A 20,167-nucleotide genomic window follows, 5' to 3' on the forward strand; every position below is an offset into this window, starting at 1 on the left:
CCCTGGACACTATGGGCAATTTAACACGGCCAATCCACCTAACCTGCACACATCCAATCCACCTAGCCTGCACATCTTTGGACTGTGGGAGGAAACCGGAGCACCCGGAGGAAACCCACTCGGAGAACGTGCAAACTCCACGCAGACAGTCGTCCAAGGGTAGAATCGAGCCCGGGTTCCTGGTGCTGTGAGGCAGCAGTGCTAACCAGTGAGCCACCATGCCATCCTGTGGGGATAAGAGGGCTGGATTCAAGGGAGTGGAAAGTGAAGGTTTGACAGCCTGATAGTCGTCATTAAAACTGGACCAAAGTCCCATGAAATGGAGGGTGGGGGCTTTCCTAATGGTGGCAGATTTATCGGCTGAGGAAGCTTCCCGACTTGACTTTCTCAGCTGCATCATAAAAAAACCAGCCTTCGGTCTTGAGGTGAAAAATACCATTTTCATAATGCGCAGCCTCTTCAATGAAGTAAAATGTGTTGTGGTAGCTTGTGATGCTGTAAATGGAAGTGTTTGTTTATCTAAGATTGTCTCAGTAATGTAGCAAAACTTATCACACTATGCTCGATTGTGCGAAGGTGCATGGCTCATTTATAACTGCAGTTCAAGTGCTAGTTTAAAAATAAACTATTTTCCTTTGTTTTGATATACTTAGTGAAGTTTGAGAAGCAATTCCATTGGACCATGAGACACCCAGAGAAGGAAGTCATAGAGAGAGTCATAGAGTCATACAGCTTAGAACCAGGCCCTTCTGCCCACTATGTCTATGCTGACCAACAAACACCAAAATGTACTAACCCCATTTCCTTGCACTTGGCCCACAACCTATTATGCCTTTGCATTTTAAATGCTCATCCAGATACCTCTTAAATATTGCATGAATACCTGCCTCCACCATCCACTCAGAGAGCATGTTCCAAATTTCTACCACCCTTAGATATCTCTAAACCACCTTATGCCATCTGGTCTTAGACATCTCTGACGTGGGGGAAAAGATTCTCACAATCAACCTCGTCTATGCCTTTTATAATCTTGTTTACCTTAATCAGATCCCCCCTCCTCAGTCAACTCTGCACCAGGGAAAATAAACCCAGCCCATCCACTCTTTCCTCATAACTGAGACTTTCCATCCCAGGCAACATCCTAGTGAATCTCCTCTGCATCCTATCCAGTGCAATCACTGATAATGTGGCGATCAGAACTATACACAGTATTCTATCTGTGGCCTAACCAATGTTCTATAATGTTGCAACAAGATTTCCTTGCTCCCATGTTCTTTGCACCAGCTCATGAAGGCAAGCGAGCCATATGCCTTATTCATCACCTTGTCTACCTGTGTTGACAGCTTGAGGGATTTATGGTCTTAGATACACCAAGGTACCTTTGTTCCACAGCACTCCCTGGGAACTACCATTCATTGCGTATTCCTTCCCTTATCAGACTTCCCAAAATGCATCACCTCACACTCATCAGAATTAAATTCCATCTGCCATTGCTCTGCCCAGTTTATAAACTGATCAAATATCAAACTGTAATCTGAGACCATCTTCCTCACTATCAACGATACTATCAATTTTCACGTCATCTGCAAACTTACTAATTCTACCTTCTACATTCACGTCTAAGTCGTTTACATAGATAACAAATAGCAAGGGTCCCAGCACTGATCTCTGTGGTACAATGCTGGTCACAGGCTTTCAATCACGAAAACAACCCTCCACCATCACTCTTTTCCTCCTTTTTGGATCCATTTTGGATCCAGTTTGCCAACTTGCTTTGGATCCCATAGGCTGTTACCTTTTGGACCGGCCTTCGGTGTGGGACATTGTCAAAGGCGCCACTGAAGGCCATATAAACCATATAAGCTGCACTACCCTCATCAATATATTTAGTCACCTTTTCAAATTAGTCAGATAGGATTTCCCTCCAGCAAATCCATGATGACTAGCCCTGATTAAATGCCTGCCTTTTCAAGTGTTGATTAAGCCATCCCTCAGAACTTTTTCCAATAATTCCCTACCACTGACATCAGACTAACTGAACTGTAATTACCTAGCCCATCCCCGCTGCTCTTCTTAAACAAAAGAACTGTATTATCTAACATCCAGTCATCTGGCACTTCATCTGAGGCCAGTGCAGTTTTAACTATCTCCATCAGGGCCCCAGAAATCTCTTCTCTTGCCTCCCATAGCAGCCTCAGCCACATTTCATTAGGCCCTGGGGATTTATGCACATTTATGGCTGCTAATACATCTAATACCTCCTCATTATTAACCTTAACATGCTGTAGAACCTCACCATCCCAACTATAATCTCCAATAAAATGTCTTTCTCCTTTATGAATACAGAGGAGAAATATTCATTTAAGATCTCACCCACTGGCGCCATACACAGACAGCCTCTTTGCTCTCTTAACAGGTCCCACTCTTTCCCTGGTAATCCTCTTGGTCTTAATACATTTTAATATGTTATTCTCTGGTCAGATCTTCCATGTGAACCTTCTGAAGCTGTAGAGATGGAGGTTATGGTTGTGACAGGGAAGCATTTGTAAACCCTATCCTCAAATTGCAACGAACAATTCATCTCTCTCAGGAACTAACTGAGGATCAGAATACAGCAGGCCAAGGGTCTCAGAAGAAGGGTCTCGACCCGAAACATCAGCTTTCCTGCTCCTCTGATGCTGCTTGGCCTGCTGTGTTCATCCAGCTCTACATCTTGTTATCTCAGATTCTCCAGCATCGGCAGTTCCTACTATCTCTGAGGATCAGAATAGGCAGTTTCAGGACTTGGTAGATCAGAACAATGATATGATCTCATGTCAATCCAGGAGGACAAGGTTAAATGGTCATAAACTGGTCATACCATTCAAGATGACAATAAAGGTCAAACTGTACTGAATCCTGAAATCAAATGGTGTGGGTGTGTTTTTGGTTGTTGCACACGGGTGTGGATGCAGTGCAGTTATTTGAGAATTTAAGAGGTTGCTGAACGAGTTGTAATTAAAGAACTGGACTGAGTCCTGTAAAGCCCTTTTTTTTTTTGCTGCAGAATCCAATGGAAACTGACAGTTCTGGCATAACTTTCTAAATCTTAATAACATTTTCAAACGTAATGCTCACTTGATGGATGGTGGTGATAACTCAATTGTGAATGATTTACTGGGGAAAACAAACAAACTTGCTTTCTGATGAAAGAGCACACAAAGAGCCCCTGAGAAGTGTTTGTGAAACAGTAAAAGGGTATTGTGGCTCCCAAAGGGGTCTACTCATTCATTGACATGTTAATTGGATTTCACAGGACTTGAGCATCCTTTACAAAGACTGACAGACTAAGTATTGAGGCTTCATTTGCCATTGTGGCAGCACACTTTGATAACATAATCGTGTATATTGCAGGCTTGGTTAACATTTACATAAGTTTACGGCTGGACTAAACACAGTAAACATATTTGGTCTTGCAGCAAGCCCAGAGAAATACCACAATGCCATGCCAAAGGCCTATGAATCTTCATTGAACGAAGGCTGATGAAGTCTAAATATAAGGTCCTACTTCCAATCTTGAAGAGAGAAGCCATTCAGAAATTTTAAGGCATGGTCCATGAGTATTGGCTATTTATCCTTAAGATTAACTCCTGAGGTAATGCACCCTGCTTCCAATGACATCCTGAATCCAACAACTATCTTACTTGCTTGACTCAAACATATGAATCAAACTTGCTGCAAGATGTTTCTGATCCAAAGGCAGCTTTTTAATTAGACCTGTATAATAATCCTAGGATCCCAGAATTTAATCAAAAGTTGATTCCGCAAACTGATATCCTGGACATGGATTTGGGAGCTGTACCTTTTCACGTGGTTAACAGAAAGGATGATTGCTGCACCTAAGTGTTGCCTAGGGAACAATGGTACACTACAGTGGAGATGGAATGTCGTTAATTAAGTAATCCATCTAAACTTTAAAGTACTATCTAGATCTTGTTTCTGCCACTGACAGATCATGCTTGCTTCATGGGATTTTACAAAGTGTAAGATTCCAAGATGGTCAACTGACTTTTGTCCCCCCAGTCTTATTGTTTTGAGATGGGACTCCAGATGGGAATAGCAGTGCCCTCTCTTCAACATAAAACTGTAGACCATTGAAAGGAATGACTCTGTTCTGCGGTTGTTGGTGAAGTGATGTGTGGAAGGTAGCTTGACAGCCAGCTTGTCCCCAGTTTCCCATCGCCTCTTTGTTAATGAACTTGCAAAAGACCTTCCCTAGCCAAAAACAAATTAGAAGTTTCAACTCGAGAGATTTCAAAAATATTGGCAATTGAATTTCCTGGGATTTCTGCGTATAGGATAAAAAGAGCTCTGAGACAGTAGGATTCTGTAATATCTGATTAGACTGTTTTGTTACTTGCATTTTGCATATAATTCATTAATCCTCAGTTTTATAAATCTCTATATACTGAAATATCTTTCACATAAATCTGAATTGTTTATGGACAGAGCAAAAGAGGTTCCAAAATTGATATCCGGTGAACATAACAGCCATCATCTTGCCAAATGTAGAAGCATTCAAATAATGACATTAGTTTGCTCTCTGCTTTCCAGGCATCTTTCCCTCTACCTGTGCAACATCTCACAACCAATTTCTCCTGCAGTCTTTAGACTAAAACCAGCAATAACTCAAATAGGTAATAATAGGCCATAAGACAAATGTGACGAAATGTCTGTGTGAGAAAAGATGCTGAGAGCTCTGGCGTTACCTGCACATGTATTTTGTGGTAATTAACTCTGGGATTAGTTCCAATGACACCTACATTTACAAGGTGCCTTCAATATTTTTGTGACATTCACACAAGATGCTTTCGGGCCCTTGTTACTAATCCAGTTAGTTTAATGTTTGTGATCCAGATCTAGTACCTGTGGAGTTTTAATGCCAGTGAACATCTTGCTAATCAACAACAGGAGAGTGATTTTCCATTGATTCATCATGGTTTTGCGGTTCTCTTTTTGTTCAGCAACAGAGGGAGGAAATGAAGCTTTGCTTTGTGGTTTAGTGCCAATGGGAAATTTGTTGCTGCTGAATTCACTTGCCTGCCTCTTTACATTTTCATGTGGACATAGGACAGATATTTGTGAGGTCCCAACATTTGTTTCAGTTGTCTGCTGAACAAGTTTCGTTCTCCAACTTCTAACTCCTCTAGTTTTCTGTATAAACATTTTTTTTCTTTGCTGTTCTTTCCTGATGTATGTGTCATCGCCCGCCCCATCCCACACACACACACACGCACACACACACACCACCCCCTTCCCACACCCCAGGTAAGGGTCCACAGTTTTATACACTTCAACACAGAATTTCCTCTCTCGGTCCTTGTTAGGATCTCTTCCCTCATGGATTAATGTTCCCAATGCAATTGTACTTATGTTTTCAAAGTAGCCAACTGTACTAAATGGTGAAGAAGGCATTTGGCATGCTTGTCTTCATTGGCCAGAACATTGAGTATAGGAGTTTGGACATCATATTGTGGCTGTACAGGACATTAGTGAGGCCACTTTTAGAATACTGCGTACAATTCTAGTCTATAGAAAGGATGTTGTTAAACTTGAGAGGGTACAGAAAAGATCTACAAGGATGGTGCGAGGACTGAAGGATTGAGTAATAGGGAAAGGCTGAATAGGCTGGGGCTTTCTTCCTTGGAGCGTCGGAGGCTGAGGGGTGACCTGATAAAGATTTATAAAACCTTGAGGATCATGGATAGGGTGAATAGCCAAGTTCTTTTTCCCCAGTGGGGGGGCGGGGAGTGGTTTAGGTTGGGGGCACAGTCCAAAACTAGAGGGCATAGGCTTAAGGTGAAAGGGGAAAGATGTAATAAGGACCTGAGGGGTAACCTTTTTGCTCAGAGAGTGGTGAATGTATGGATATGGAACAAGGAAGTAGTGGAGGTGGGTACAATTACAGCATTTAAAAGGCATTTTGATGGGCATATGATTAGGAAGGGTTCAGATGAAAATGGGCCGAATGCTGGAAAATGGGACTAGGTCAACTTGTTATGTCTGGTCAGCACAGATGAGAAGGACCGATCTGTTTCCATGCTGCATGATCCTATGATTCTAAAGATAGAGTGAGTTCATTATCTGCTAGAAGTGTGAAACATAATAAAATGTATATGCACAGCATATAAAATATATATGCACAGACCTGAATTGAATAAAAAGAAAATAGTTCAAAAGATATATGAATCAGACTATGGATTTTGTGAAGAGTAGATGGTGGAACATTATGGACATTAAGTTGGATAATACTGTTAGCATTAATGATGAAAGTGATAGAGTGGATTTCAAATTTCTTGGTTCTGTGGTTAGTGACAGGCTTTTATCCTCTTTCCTACTTGATGGTGACTTCATTAGCTGGCCTAATTTCTGACACTCAGATGAGAGAGTCTTTCTTTTACCTGCAGTGCATGGGTATCTGAAGGTAGTCTTCAAGTGTGACCAGTCCACACTAGCACCTCAGTCCGCTAAAACATAAGCCAGGGTTCACAGTTGTTTCTGATGTCTTTTTTTTGCATATTCCTGGATGAATAAAACACAATCATATTGTCAGGTTGGGACATAATCCACAGCAGATGGCTTTCTGCATAGTGGGGTAGTCAGCCTCCTCAGTATCTCTTCCATTTGCATGCCTCTGCTTGAAGATTCTCTGGCACTCTACAGGTATGACATTCCATGGGGTCACACACAGCTCTGCCTGACATTCACTGAACTTATATCAGAAATGATCTTTCAAGTATATACCCTAATTTTAAAAGCACATTGTGATTCAAAGTTCAATATGTCTGTAAGTAATCTGGCATTATGTTCCATTAGTAGAGATCTCATGCATATGCCTCCTTTGGCCTTCAAGCTACTGGATGTTGTAAGCTTAGGAATTGCTGCTTATCAAGAAAAGTTTTGATAAGTTGCTTCAATGCACCCTTTAGATCATAGATACTGCAACGTTGTTTTGCACTGTGATGTGGAAAATGGATGTTTAATGGCTAAATGAACAATACTTGTGTGTGTGATTTATTTCATCCAACTTGAACATTTATAACATTTTTCCTAGCTTCTGTATTTTATAAACTTGAAAGAATATGATTAGTCTGTCAACCTGTCATTCAATATTTGATGTTGCATATCACGCAGCCATGAACACTCATTTATTTTCTTGGCCCTAAAGAGATATTGATTGAAATATCTGACAATCGCCTTTCCATTACTCAACTATTAGCATTTCAAACACTCATTCACATTCCTCTATAAGTTAGGACACATAGGGAGATGTGTGTGTGTGTGTGTGTGTGTGTGTGTGTGTAGGGTGGGGGGGGGGCGGAAATGGGCGGGGGAAGATGGAGCATTAAAACTATTGGCAATATCCCACCATCAGAGGTTTATAGATGCTGGCAACAGTTTCAGACCAATTCCTCGGTACAAGAAGGGCTGGGATGGGCAGTCATTTTAATGATAAAAGGCCCTATTTATGGGCATTTTGACAAACTGTCAGCAAAATGCTGATAGCTCACCAACCGTCCCACACCTCTCCTCAGTCCCCACATTGCATAGAGGGGACACTGCCTGCTGACAGAAGAGGTTCTGAGCAGGAAAGTGATTTGCAAGCAGAGCAGGCAATCCCCCGTGACACCAGCTATTTGTTCAGAGAAGTTACCTCTCCATTGCTTCAGTTCCTGTGATTGAATCTACCTTACCATTGCTGCTGCATACCTCAGCAGGTTTTATGGAGGCCCTGGTGAGATCACTGAGGTGCCACCTCTTTGACTGGTTCACCAGTTCTCAGGGGTCAGCAGTGGTCCTGCACAGGGCATTAATGCCAATGCCACCTTATTAATAGAATCATAGAATCCCTACAGAGGCCATTCTGCCCATCAAGTCTGCACCAACCCTTCAAAGTGCATTCTACGCAGTCTCAGCCCCCTATCCGATCCTCGTAACTGTGCAGTTTTATCATCGCTAATCCACCTAGCCTGCATGTTCGTGCTCACTAAGGATAATTTTCTCATGAGCTTTGCCCCAATACAATCAAAGAGGAAGTTGTGAAAATGTGAGGCCAGAGGAGCTCAGTCTGAGCATCAGTCACAATATAGCAATCTAAACCTTGTCCATCCATCATTTTCATTTACTCATGTCAGCTCAATGCTTCAGTTTGGGTTGTGACCCTGTCCAGTTCTAAATTTTCAAAAACAATTCTCTACAATCCACAACAAGCAGACAACCGAATTGATGAAATCTCGCTTTTACAGAGAGAAGGAAATTGATTATAGCTTAAAATTGAAAATCTCATTCTTATTTTGAATAGCTGTTGAGTTGCTGTTTTAATTTTTAACTGGATTCTTGCACCAAAGGATTAGCTAAGTTTGAATGGAAGGTTAATTGGTATCCTGACCTCCTATTATGCACACAATAAGGACCAATTGAACTAACTAGTCAGTCATAGTTTGGGTTTTGTACTCACATTCAATCCACTGTGAGGCATTTTATGTCTCTGTTGTCACATGCTACTGTGATTAGAATGTTTGCAAATTGCTTTGTTAGTTCTGTGATACAGTGGTATTGTCTGTACCTCTGAGTTCAAATCCTACTTGCTCCAGAAGTGTGTCATAATATAGTTGAAAAGGTTGCTTAAAAAAAATCTACAAGGTATTTTGTACTGTTTTAAATATTTTTATTCTTTCATGGGATGTAAATGCCTGAGGCAAGGGCAGTATTTATTGCCTGTCATGGATTTTCATTGAGAAAGTGAAGGTGCTTTCAATGTTGAATCTTTTTGAACCATTGCAGCAGATGTAGCATAGATACACGCTGTTAGGAAGGGAGTTCTGACCCAATGGCAGTGACGGAATGGCAATTTAGTTTGAAGTCAGGATGGTGTGACGTGGAAGGGGAGCTTGTAGATTGTGGTGCCCCAAAGCATTTGCAGCCCTTGCCCTCTAATGGCGTGGAGGGTGAAGATTTTTAAGGTGCCATCAGAAGTCACAACTGGCTGTAATGCATCTTGGCTTTGGCACTAACTGCTGCCATTGTAAACTAGTGGTTGAGGCAGCAAATGTTGGATGGGCTAAAAGTGAAAAGTCACCATAGCCTTATCAGATTATAAGGTAGCTCTCTCATTAGCTAGAAATGATTGATGGCAATTTAACCTGATGTTCACTGTGCCTCAGGTGCAGGGAGACTACTTTATCCTGGAGGGTGTCAAATTCTTGAGTGCTTTTATGGCTGCAATCATCAGGAGAGTGGAAAATGTTCCATCACACTCCTGAATTGTGCCTTCCAGGTAGTGGGCAGGTTTTAGAGAGTCGGGAATGAATAATTCCATCCAGAGTTCTAAACCTCTGATTTGCTGTTGTAGTCACAGTATTTCATGGCAGGTTTTGTTAAATTGTAATCTCCATATATTGATGGCAAGGGTTTCAATCATGATAATGTCATTGAAACGCAACATGTCTACTTTATTGGTGAAGATCATTGCCTGGCATTTGACACACATGTTACTTGCCACTTATCAGCCCAGGTCTGAATGTTGTTCAGTTCTTGTTGATTTTATACACGGACTGCTTCAATGTCTGACAGATTGCAGATAGATCTGACGATTGTGCTATTGTCAGTGAACAAATTTACTTCTAACTTTATTCTGAAGGGAAGCGTTGATGAAAAAGCTGGATATGGTAGTCTATAACTTCCTGTTATCATATCCTGGAAAAGAGATAATTGGCCATCAATGAACACATCCATCCATCTATTTGTGCTAGCTATGAATCCAAACATTTATGAAATTTTCCTACTTACCTCTTTGACTCATTTTTGCAAGAACTCCTTGATGTAACATTCAATTCTTTTGTCCATGTTTGAACCACAACTCGAATAAGATTGGTAACTTAGTGACCTTGACAAAATCAAACTTTGCTTTGATGAACAGGTTATTGCCCTGTCTGTGCCATTTGATGAGCCTTTTAAGAGCACATTTGCTTACTTCTTAGATAACTGAGAGAAGACTGATGAGGTGGTAATTGACAGATTGCATTTGTCGTGTGTTTTATAACTGCTCTGAAACTGTGTGGTTATGGCGTGTCTCATTTTGGAGTGTCTGCATTTAGTGTCTTCAGTCATTTCCTGATATCGAGTGGAATGAATAGGTTAAAATTATGAACCTGGAGACTTCAGGAAGGGTCTGTCTGATACTTTCCAACCCTTACACCCTCTACACCACATTGCTGCAAGCTTTTAATTCCATTTAAAATGTTTATACATTGATCTAAAAACTTGTACAACTGTTCATTCTCCATCTAAGTTTCTGACTTCACAAATTAAGGTAGTCTTGAGGTTTCACTATTGTTCCAGAATCTGTTCTCTTCACACTTGGAAGATTAGTAGGTCTCCGAGTTAAACACAATTGGCTTTGATTCTGTTTTCACGCTATGAAGTCCAAAAGGGGACTTTTTTTATCACTTGGACTTCTTCCACTGAGGCTGATTTTCATGCTGAAGCAGGCACTTTCTCCATTGTTAAATCTGAAGGACCCAATAATCTCATGAACTTCCTCCATGGAAGAAAGCTGTCGTGTTGAAACAAATGTTAGTTTTTGTAGCATCATGGATCTCTGAGTCAGGTTTTTTTTTTCTTTACCATGTCCTGAATTATGGACATTAGTCATTCCATCTCATTGATAGCTTCTGGTAGAGTTGTATGCACCACATCTTCAATCCACGCCAGGACATATTTATTCTCAATCTGCTGGTAAATCTGAGCTGAACTACAGCAAATTTTGTTTTAACTGGCACCTTCTGAACTGCCACCTTTGATAAATTGGCAAAAAAACACTTGAAATACTGGAAGTTTACTGTATTATCACTTCACCGTGATGTCTGAATAGCCTGTTGAGGGTGCGAGTAAGAAGGCTCTGTGCTGGTAAGTTTTATTTAAGGCAAAGTGGCATTATTATTTGAGTGATTTATGCTGTAAATAAAGTATATCAGTGATGTGTATACCTCCTGCATTACATTTCTATTACTTAGTGTGTGTTTTTACATTTGATTATGTGGACTTATTAATCAAATGAATATTTAATCAACCAGCACACTCCTGGTCCCATAGGTGATGGTTACTATAGAAGTTTGCTGTATATAAGTTTTGCTAGGTTATCAAGAGTGCTAGTTCATAAGGTGATGGTTAAAATACAGCTTGCTGTAGTTAGGTTCTTTACTTCAATTTGTCATACTCAGTGATTCCAGTATAGGTGAAGCCAAAATGCTCACTTCTTTATATATGCTTTTTGAAGATTGCTTCTTGCGTGGCATGAACTCTGTTACTGGTGCTGAGGATTCTTCCTGGTGGAATAAAGAAATTACATTTTCTGTTTGAACTTATGCCTCCTCAGTGTCTAATATCAAAATTGAATCTGTCATAACTCCTGCTTGTTCACCAAACTGTGTCACACTGAATTACATCAGCTAAGATCTGTCAGTTAACTTAATTGAAGTATGATGTTCATTAGCTGTCTAATTGCTTGTGTTTTCTCAAACCTTGCTGATTCTTGTAATCTGGATTCTCTTCGGTATTGACAGCAATGAAAAATATTTCTGCCAATTCATTACTGTCACAGATTTCCATTTTGGTGACAGCATAAATTTCTTATGCCAACATTGCTAATCTCAAATAAATCTATCTTTTGTTTGGTTCCGCTGTGAGTCTAGGGAGACCAATAGAACCTTCCACTGGTTTGCTTTGACAAGATGTTCCACATCCGCAGTAACGGAATGTTCGCTGATCAATTCGCTGACTGGTTGTTCCTTGATCAGTTGCTCCATGATCACCTACTCCTTGGTTTCTGGATTTTAACTAATTTGACTTCTTCCACCTTTTGAAGAAGAATCAGATCAAAACATCCATCCTTGTTCAAGGTAAGAATTCTTGACTGAAATGTAGAGAAAGTTCTTTACTATCTTACACCCCTGGTATTGCAGAGTTGCTTACAGCTTGCCTCTAAGCCTAAGTGGTATACTTCCTGGACTATGTAATTGCTCCAGTGTGATATGTAAACAGTGTTTCATTGACCATAGTACCCCTCTGATGTTATAGTGACACTCACCCCTTCATGAAGCTTAAAATTAGTGACATGCTCATTGAAATAAATATAAAACGCTAGGAGAGCTTTTTAAAGAGCTGTCTGTCCTAATCACTGTAGTCTCTCATCTGTGGCTTTAGGGGCTTGCATCTGAAGAATTAAATAGGTTCTGCTGATCTGTGGTAAGGTTTATCCTCCGCTCTTAAGATTGACTTGTGCTATTCCTGGAATTCTGTTCCATTCACCAGCTGAATGGCTTTCCTCAGAAACAAGTCCTCTTTTGGCTGTATCAAATCTGACAAAGATTCATCAGTAATTCTAACAACAAATCTGACTGTTATGAATACTGCCTTTAAATCACAACAGTCTCATTTTCCATGAATCTGTAGCGGCTATTCATAAAATTTTGTATGGATTCCTGTGAGTGCTAAATTTATCCATAAAATCTTGGCTTTTGTTTCAAATTTTTATTTTCCCTGAAGTTAAAAAAGTAATTAAAGTCTTTCAGAACTTCACTGAAAGTATCTGTTGCTGCTTTAACAAGCTATAATATCCTCAGTTTTTCTCCCAATTGTATAAAAATGTGTATTTCATTAGTTGGCTTCTGATTTAGTATCTAGTTTGGCAACAAGTCTGTATATTAAGAATTAGATCACAAGGCTATAACACCATAAGATATAAGAACAGAATTAGGCCATTCAGCGCAAAGAACCCATATCATCATTCAATCATGGCTGATATTTTTCTCAACCCCATTCTCCTGCCTTCTCCCATAACTTTGGTCCCCTAACCAGTCAAGAACCTATCCATCTCTGTTGTAAGTACACTCAATGACTTGGCCTCCACAGCCTTCTGTGGCATGAGACTGAATGGTGTCCACAACACTTGTCACCATGTTGTAAGATCAGTCCTCATCACTGCTCATAATAGTGTAAAAGCCATCTGGTACATTTGCTGCCACCATCCTCTTTCCTGGTAAAGGATTTACATGATCTAGTTGATCTAGTGTAGTAGAGGAAAACCACATGGTACTCTAATGAGAATAAGCTCTTGACGTAAAGATATAGTGAATTGTGTGATTGCAACTAGGTATATGTTGCATTAATATGATATACATTGTTACAGATGTTGTGAGGAAAAGGATTTTTTTTTTAATTGTAAAATCATGAGGGATATAGATAAAGTGAATGGCAGGTATCTTTTCCCTACAGTGGGGAATTTCAAGACTGGGAACATGTTTTTAAGGTGAGAGGATAAAAATCTAAAAGAGACACCAGGGACAATTTTTTTTACACAGAGAGTGGTTCATGTGTAGGATGAACTTCCAGGAGGAGTGGAGGGTGTGGGTTCAGTTACAACATTTAAAAGACATTTAGATAAGTACATAGATAAGAAATTTTTGGAGAGATATAGACCAAGCACAGGCAGATGGGACTAGTTTAGTTTGGAATTATGGTCAGCATGGACTAATTAGACCAAAGGGTCTGCTTCTGTGCAACAAACCTCTGTGATTCTGTGACTCTAAGATCTGGATAGCAGATCCTATCTTCAAGATCTTATGTTATTCTTCCCTCAAGTCTATTTGAAATCATCAGTTTAGGTGGTGCTAAAAGCACCATACAGCTTTAATTCTTTCAGAAACTTACACACCTATACAAAAGCCTTTAACTTTGTATTCCAAACACCTTGAAATAAAGTTCACCATTCTATGAGCCTTTATCATTGTTCATTCTTGTCCACTAGTTTCTTATCTCTTGTGCACCTAACTTGTGTACCTAAATCTTCGTGCTCTACTAATGTATCCCCATTTTGAAAAGTATTTCAATTTGTGCATTGCAGTGTGGAGTGCTCTTGTTCATGTCTTTTTTTGTGGTGCCACAAATGCACTTTCTTTTGAATGGAAATTTACGAATGTGTCTCTCCGTTTGCCATTGTTACAATCAGGCCAATAAAAGTACAGTTTAAAAAATCGACTGTTGTCCTGCGAGTTCATGGCATAGTGTCAGAGTGGAACTGAGACTGAGAGTCGAAGTAGATAACAGGAACTACGGATGCTGCAATCAGAGTCAATACAGCGTGGAGCTGGAGGAACATGGCAGGTCACGGAACGTTAGAGGAGCAGGAAAGTCACGATTCAGGTTTACACTCCTCATCAGGACTGGGAAGGGGGAAGGGAGCTTGGAAATAAATAGAGGGAGGAGGGGCAGGGCTGGGGGAAGGTAGGTGGAATGGTGATAGGTGGATACAGGTAGAGTGTTGTGAAGATAGGTCAGTGGGAAGGGTTGGGTGGGTAGGTGCGAAAGAAGATGGACAGGTAGTGTCAGGCCAAGGAGGCAGGGATGAGAGGGAGGGTTGGACATGGGATGAGGCCGGGAATGGGGAGATTTTGAAATTGGTGAATTGCATGTTGAGGCCAATGATTGTAAGCTCCCAAGGCAGAATATGAGGTGTTGCTCCTCCAGTTTACATGTGGCATCATTGTGACATTGGAGGAGGCCCAGGATGGACATGTCACCAAGGGAGTTAAAATGGTTGGCAACTGAAAGATGTTGTCGATTATCACATATAGAGCACAGATGCTCCATGAATTGGTCACCGAGTCTCCACTTGGTCTCACCAGTGTAGAGGAGACCACATAGGGAGCAACAGATACAGTAGACCAGGTTGGAGGACATACAAGTGAATCCCTGTCGGGCTTGGAAAGATTGTTTGGGGCCTTGGACGGAGGTGAGAGAGGAGGTGTAAGGGCAGGTGTAGCACATCCTGCAGTTGGAAAGGTGCCGGGTGTGGTAAGGTTGGTGGGGAGTGTGGAGTGGACGAGGGACTCGTGGAGTGAGCGGTCCCTACGAAAGGAAGATCGGGGTGGGGTGGGAAATAACTTTTTGATGGTGGGGTCGGATTGTAGGTGGCAGAAGTGGCGGAGAATGATACACTGATTCGGGAGTTCGTGGGATGGTATGTGAGGACTAAGGGGACACTGTCCTTATTTTTGTTGTGGGGAGTGGATTTGAGGGTAGAAGTGTGGGAAATGCAAGAGATGGGATTGAGGCCATTATGAATCACCAGAGGGGGAAAGTTGCAGTCCTAGAAGTAAAAGGACATCTGGAAAGTCCGGGAGTTGAACTCTCCATCTTGGGAGCAGATGCGGGGAAGGTGGAGGAATTAGGAGTGTGAGATCACATTCTTGCCAGAGGGTGGGTGAGAGGAGGTGTAGTCAAGGTAGCTACAGGGGTCAGTGTGTTTGAAATAGATGTTGGTGCTGAAACAGTTACCATAGATGTAGACGGAGAGGTCCAGCAAGGGAAGGGAGGTGTCGGAGATGGTCCAGGTGAATTTGAGGTTTCTCCTCAACCTCACTATGATTTTCACTATGTTGCAAAACAGCCTAAGCCTTTCAAATACAACAGTGTGGAAAAAAGCAGCAAGTCTCTACAAAAGGGCAGCAGAAGATTCAAAGCTGAAGGATCAAATTCTAAGTATTGTGAAGGCCATTACATCAAACAAAAGAAACCATATCCCATATGGGGAAAACAATGTTCTATTTGCAATAAGCTAAATTACTTTGCATGAAAGTGTTTAGCTAGGAAGAAGACAGCAAGTGTAGAGAGACAATTGCTGGACAACGATTCTGTCAAATCAAGCGTGACTATCAGAGAACTGTTGAATAAAGATTCAAACAAGTCAATCTAAATCTTACAGCATCAAATTGAAAGAAGAACAATGCTTTGTAACTTGCAATGGAGACAGTGGAATGAGGATATGAAATGCCAAAAAGACACTGTTTTCCACAATGTTATGAGATCCACAGACCTGAGTATATTTACAAAGGTTAGAAACCCAATGAGGAAGCCCTTGAAGGTAAGTTTGAGGCTCTGTGACAAAGTGATGCTGACTCTGAGAGGGGAAATTAGTCTGAGAACTCATTGTAATGACAAGGGTGAAGACCTGGAATTCAGTAATAGACCTAAAGCACTCATTACGCCTGAAGCAAGTCAAAAGCTCAAACTAGTAAACTTAAACATTCTGAAAGAGGTTTACAGTATTTTGCAGGCCACACCAACTGCTGAACAGACAAGTAATCAGTGCATGACAGAAATGTAAGGCCATTAAGAAAACTTGACACTGAAGCCAAAGAGTGAAAATATTGCCTTACTGAACACAGTCAATACAATCAAAGGAAAGAGGCAATAGTATAAATTGGCAGAATCAGCTGAGATGATTATAAAACAACATCATAGAACACGTTATTGTAACTAATAGTCACTGGAAGAAAAGTCAATAGCCTGCTTGTGTGCCAAAAGACTGACAAGGGAGGGATGAACACAAGAACCACAATCAGTTTTGTGAATGCATTAGACCAGTTCTTTATTTTTGTTTTCTACTCAACTTGTTCAGAGTTGTACATGTCTGGAGTAGGTGGGACTTGAACCTGGGGCTTCTGGTATAGAGGTAGGGACAATACCACTGCACCACAACTCCTATTTATAAGAAGCCATATGTTTTCATTATTTTGGACTGATAAATAAAATGGAAGTTGGACGACTACAATTGAAAAACAGGGGGTGTTGGTGGTTTCATTGGGATTTTCATACATTTATACATTTCACACCAACTTGCGGAACATGGAGCATAGTGTTCAGCACACTATTCCCAGTTAAGTCAAGACATCAGTGTAAATAGTACATGCAGATTTATTTGGTGTTATTTTGTATGAACAGCAAGATGTTTGGATGGAAATCTTACAAATGAGCTCATTGGTTTAGTCAGGTCCCGATGAAGGGTCTTGACCCGAAACATCGACTTTCCTGCTCTTCTGATGCTGCCTGACCTGCTGTGTTCCTCCAGCTCCACACTGTATCGACTCTGACTTCCAGTACTTGCTGTTCTTACCATCTCCTAGTCCCTGGAGATGTTGGGATGCCTACCCACACTGTTCCTAAGAAGAGAGATCCAGGATTTTAACCTAGCAACAATGAACGAATTATGATGTATCTTAAAGTCAGGATAGTGTGTAACTTTTGAGGGGAACTTGCAAGTGGTCGGTGATTTCATTCATCTGCTGATCCTATCCTTTTAGGTAGTAGGAGTCACTAGTCAGGAAAGTGCTGTTGTAGAAGCCTAGGGATCTTGTAGCTGGTACATCCTGCCACTGTGTATTGGTGGTGAAAGTAGTGAATGTTGAAGGGGATGAATCATCAAAAATGGGTTATTTAGTCTTGGATTTAACTTGATTTGGTTTATTATTGTCACATGAACCAAGATGCAGTGAAAAGTATTGTTTTGCGTGCTAAAGTCTGATAATAGTGGGGAAGAAGCTGTTCTTGAATCTGTTGGTATGTGTTTCCAAACTTTTGTATCTCCTGCCCAATGGAAGAGAGTGGAAGAGAGTATAACCGGGGTGGAAGGGATCTTTTGATTATGTTGGCTGCTTTCCCGAGGCAGCAGGAAGTATAGGTGGAGTCAATGGATGGAAGGCTGGTTTTCATAATGGACTGGGCTGTGTTCACAACGCTCTGTAATTTCTTGCAGTCTTGGGCAGAGCAGTTGCCAAACCAAGCTGTGTTGCATCCGGATAGGACGCTTTCTATGGTGCATCTGTAAAAATTGGAAAGAGTCATTGCGGACCTTAACCTTCCGAGGAAATGTCCTTAGCCTTCTGAGAAAGTAGAGCCATTGGTGTGTTTTCTTGATTGTAGCATCATCATGGATGGACTAGGACAAATTATTGGTGAAGGTTTTGACCATCTCTATCTCAGCACCATTGATACAGACAGGGGCGTGTAAAGTTTCGAGCGTTGTTGAAGATGTACTCGTTCCATCACACTCCTGACTTTTACCTTGTAGATAATGAGCAAGTACTGGGGAGACAGAAAATGAGTTATTCACTGCAAAATTCCTAGGCTCAATCCTGCTGTTTTAGCTGCAGTATTTGTGTGGTTAATGCATCAGCTTCCTTATCAGGATATTGATAATGGAGGATTCAACATTAGTAACACCATTGGATGTCAAGGGGAGATGATTCGATGGTGACATTATTACTGGCCACTTATTAGTCCCAGCATTAATGTTGCCAAGGTATTTCTGCCTACGGGCAGTGTCCATTTCAACATGTGAGGAGTGGTGAATGATGGTGAGCATTGTGCAATCGTCAATGAGAAACCCAACTTCTGACCTAATGATGGAAGGAACTTCATTGGTGAATCAGCTGAAGATTATTGAGCCTAGGACACTACCCCCATGGAACTCCTGCAGAAATACCCTGTGACTGAGAAGATTAACACCAAACAACCCTAAATACTTCCATCGAACTAGCTATGATTCCAACAGCGGAAGGTTTTTCTCTGATCCCATTCATCTCAAGTTTGTTCAAGTTCCTTGATTACATATCAGGTCGACTGTTGCCAGAAGGTCAAGGAACATCAGTTGGCATAGGGGGTATGAGGAGTCACAGGGATGGGCACAGGGACATGATTGGAATGGGATTTATAAGGGGGCACAGAGGGCAGAGGAGGTGGGTAGAGCACATTAGGCAGCATGGATGAGACGCGGGTAGTGAAGAAAATGAAGTGGTGAGAGCAGGAGGGATGTTTCATGTTATGATCTTTGTTTTTAAAACTTGCACAAAATGCCAGAGACACCAGATAGACTTTCCTGAGCATTTACCTCAGGAACCAACAGCCTCGTCCACCCTTCTTGGGTCACCAGGCCCAACTCCAAATCCAGTCTGAAAATGGGAAATGCAGGAAACTGTTTTTAAAGATGGTTTGCTCAGAGAGCAGACTGGCCCCACCCTGTGCACCAGAGCTGGGAACTGACACCAGGGCCATCAACGCAAACCATCTGAGAGTAGCTGTCTACTCTCACACCTACTTTCTGACCTTGTGTCAACTCTCCGCATTTCCAGGCCAGAATCTTCAGACGTACCTTCAAACCAGCAAATTCCTCGTCATGTAGAATTTTTAGGGGAAGTTATGCCACACCACGTCTTTACAGCACTAACTGCAGTGTTCTGGAAAATCAGTATTTAAAAGTCTGAAAGTTCAATTGAACAACTACAAATAGGAGGAAATTCTGAAAGGTAATGGGTGAGGAGTTGTGGTAGCAGGTGGAAGGGGAGTGCCACTAAAGGATTCGAGTGAGGTTGCAGGGTGCCAGGTATGTCAGTAAGTGATTAAGGTAGAAATTGGTGAAGGGGCAGGGTGGCAAGTGGGTAAAAGGTGGTTGGTGAGCTGCATGTGGGTGAGAAGAAAGGTAGTAGAGGCTGACTGAGGATGGGTAGGATAGACTATGCTTCAGTGAGTAACAGGTTCATGGGGTGGCAGGTATGTGAGCAGTTAGATCGGTGGCTGGGTAAAGGAACAATGTTTTTGTTTTGTTGGTGGTGATATTCATTCCTGGCACTTGTGTGGGGCAAGATGCTATTTTTCTAGAGTAAGAATCCAAAAAAATAGGTTGGAATCTTCTGATCTCTCCAACGCTGACTCAGAGTGGGAGTTTTCTTTTTCCAGATAGTCCAGATGCACATTAGAAGTATAACCCTCCCAAGCAATTCCAACCAGTTGGTACATTGAGACTTCTAAAGTATTCTGTAGCATATTTTCTGCAAAGACTAACTCTGGGTCACTGAAGATCTGGTCACTAAGGGAGAAGTGAATTTAAGGACGTGTTAATGGGCTTAGGGTGGAAGGAGTACTGTGTGAAACACAGTTATTTTCTTGAAGTTATTGAGACAGTGATGTTTATTAGTGATACATTGTATGTAATTAGCTTGATCTTCTGAAGAAGGGTCTAGGCCCAAAACGTCAGCCTTCCTGCTCCTCTGATGCTGCTTGGCCTGTTGTGTTCATCCAGCTCTACACCTTGTTATCTCAGATGGAGCTGAAATGTTGGACAGCTCAGTTACCTGGGTGGCCCGTTTGTGATGCAGAGTGATGCCAACAGCTTGAGTTCATTTCCTGTACAGGCTAGGATCACTATGAAGGTCCCACCTTCTCAACTTTGTCCCTTGGCTGAGGCATAGACACCCTCAGGTGAAGCCACCACCAGTCATCTCTCTCAAATGAG

Source organism: Rhincodon typus, chromosome 3 (genome assembly GCF_021869965.1).
Source record: "Rhincodon typus isolate 14 chromosome 3, sRhiTyp1.1, whole genome shotgun sequence".
NCBI lineage: Eukaryota > Metazoa > Chordata > Chondrichthyes > Orectolobiformes > Rhincodontidae > Rhincodon > Rhincodon typus.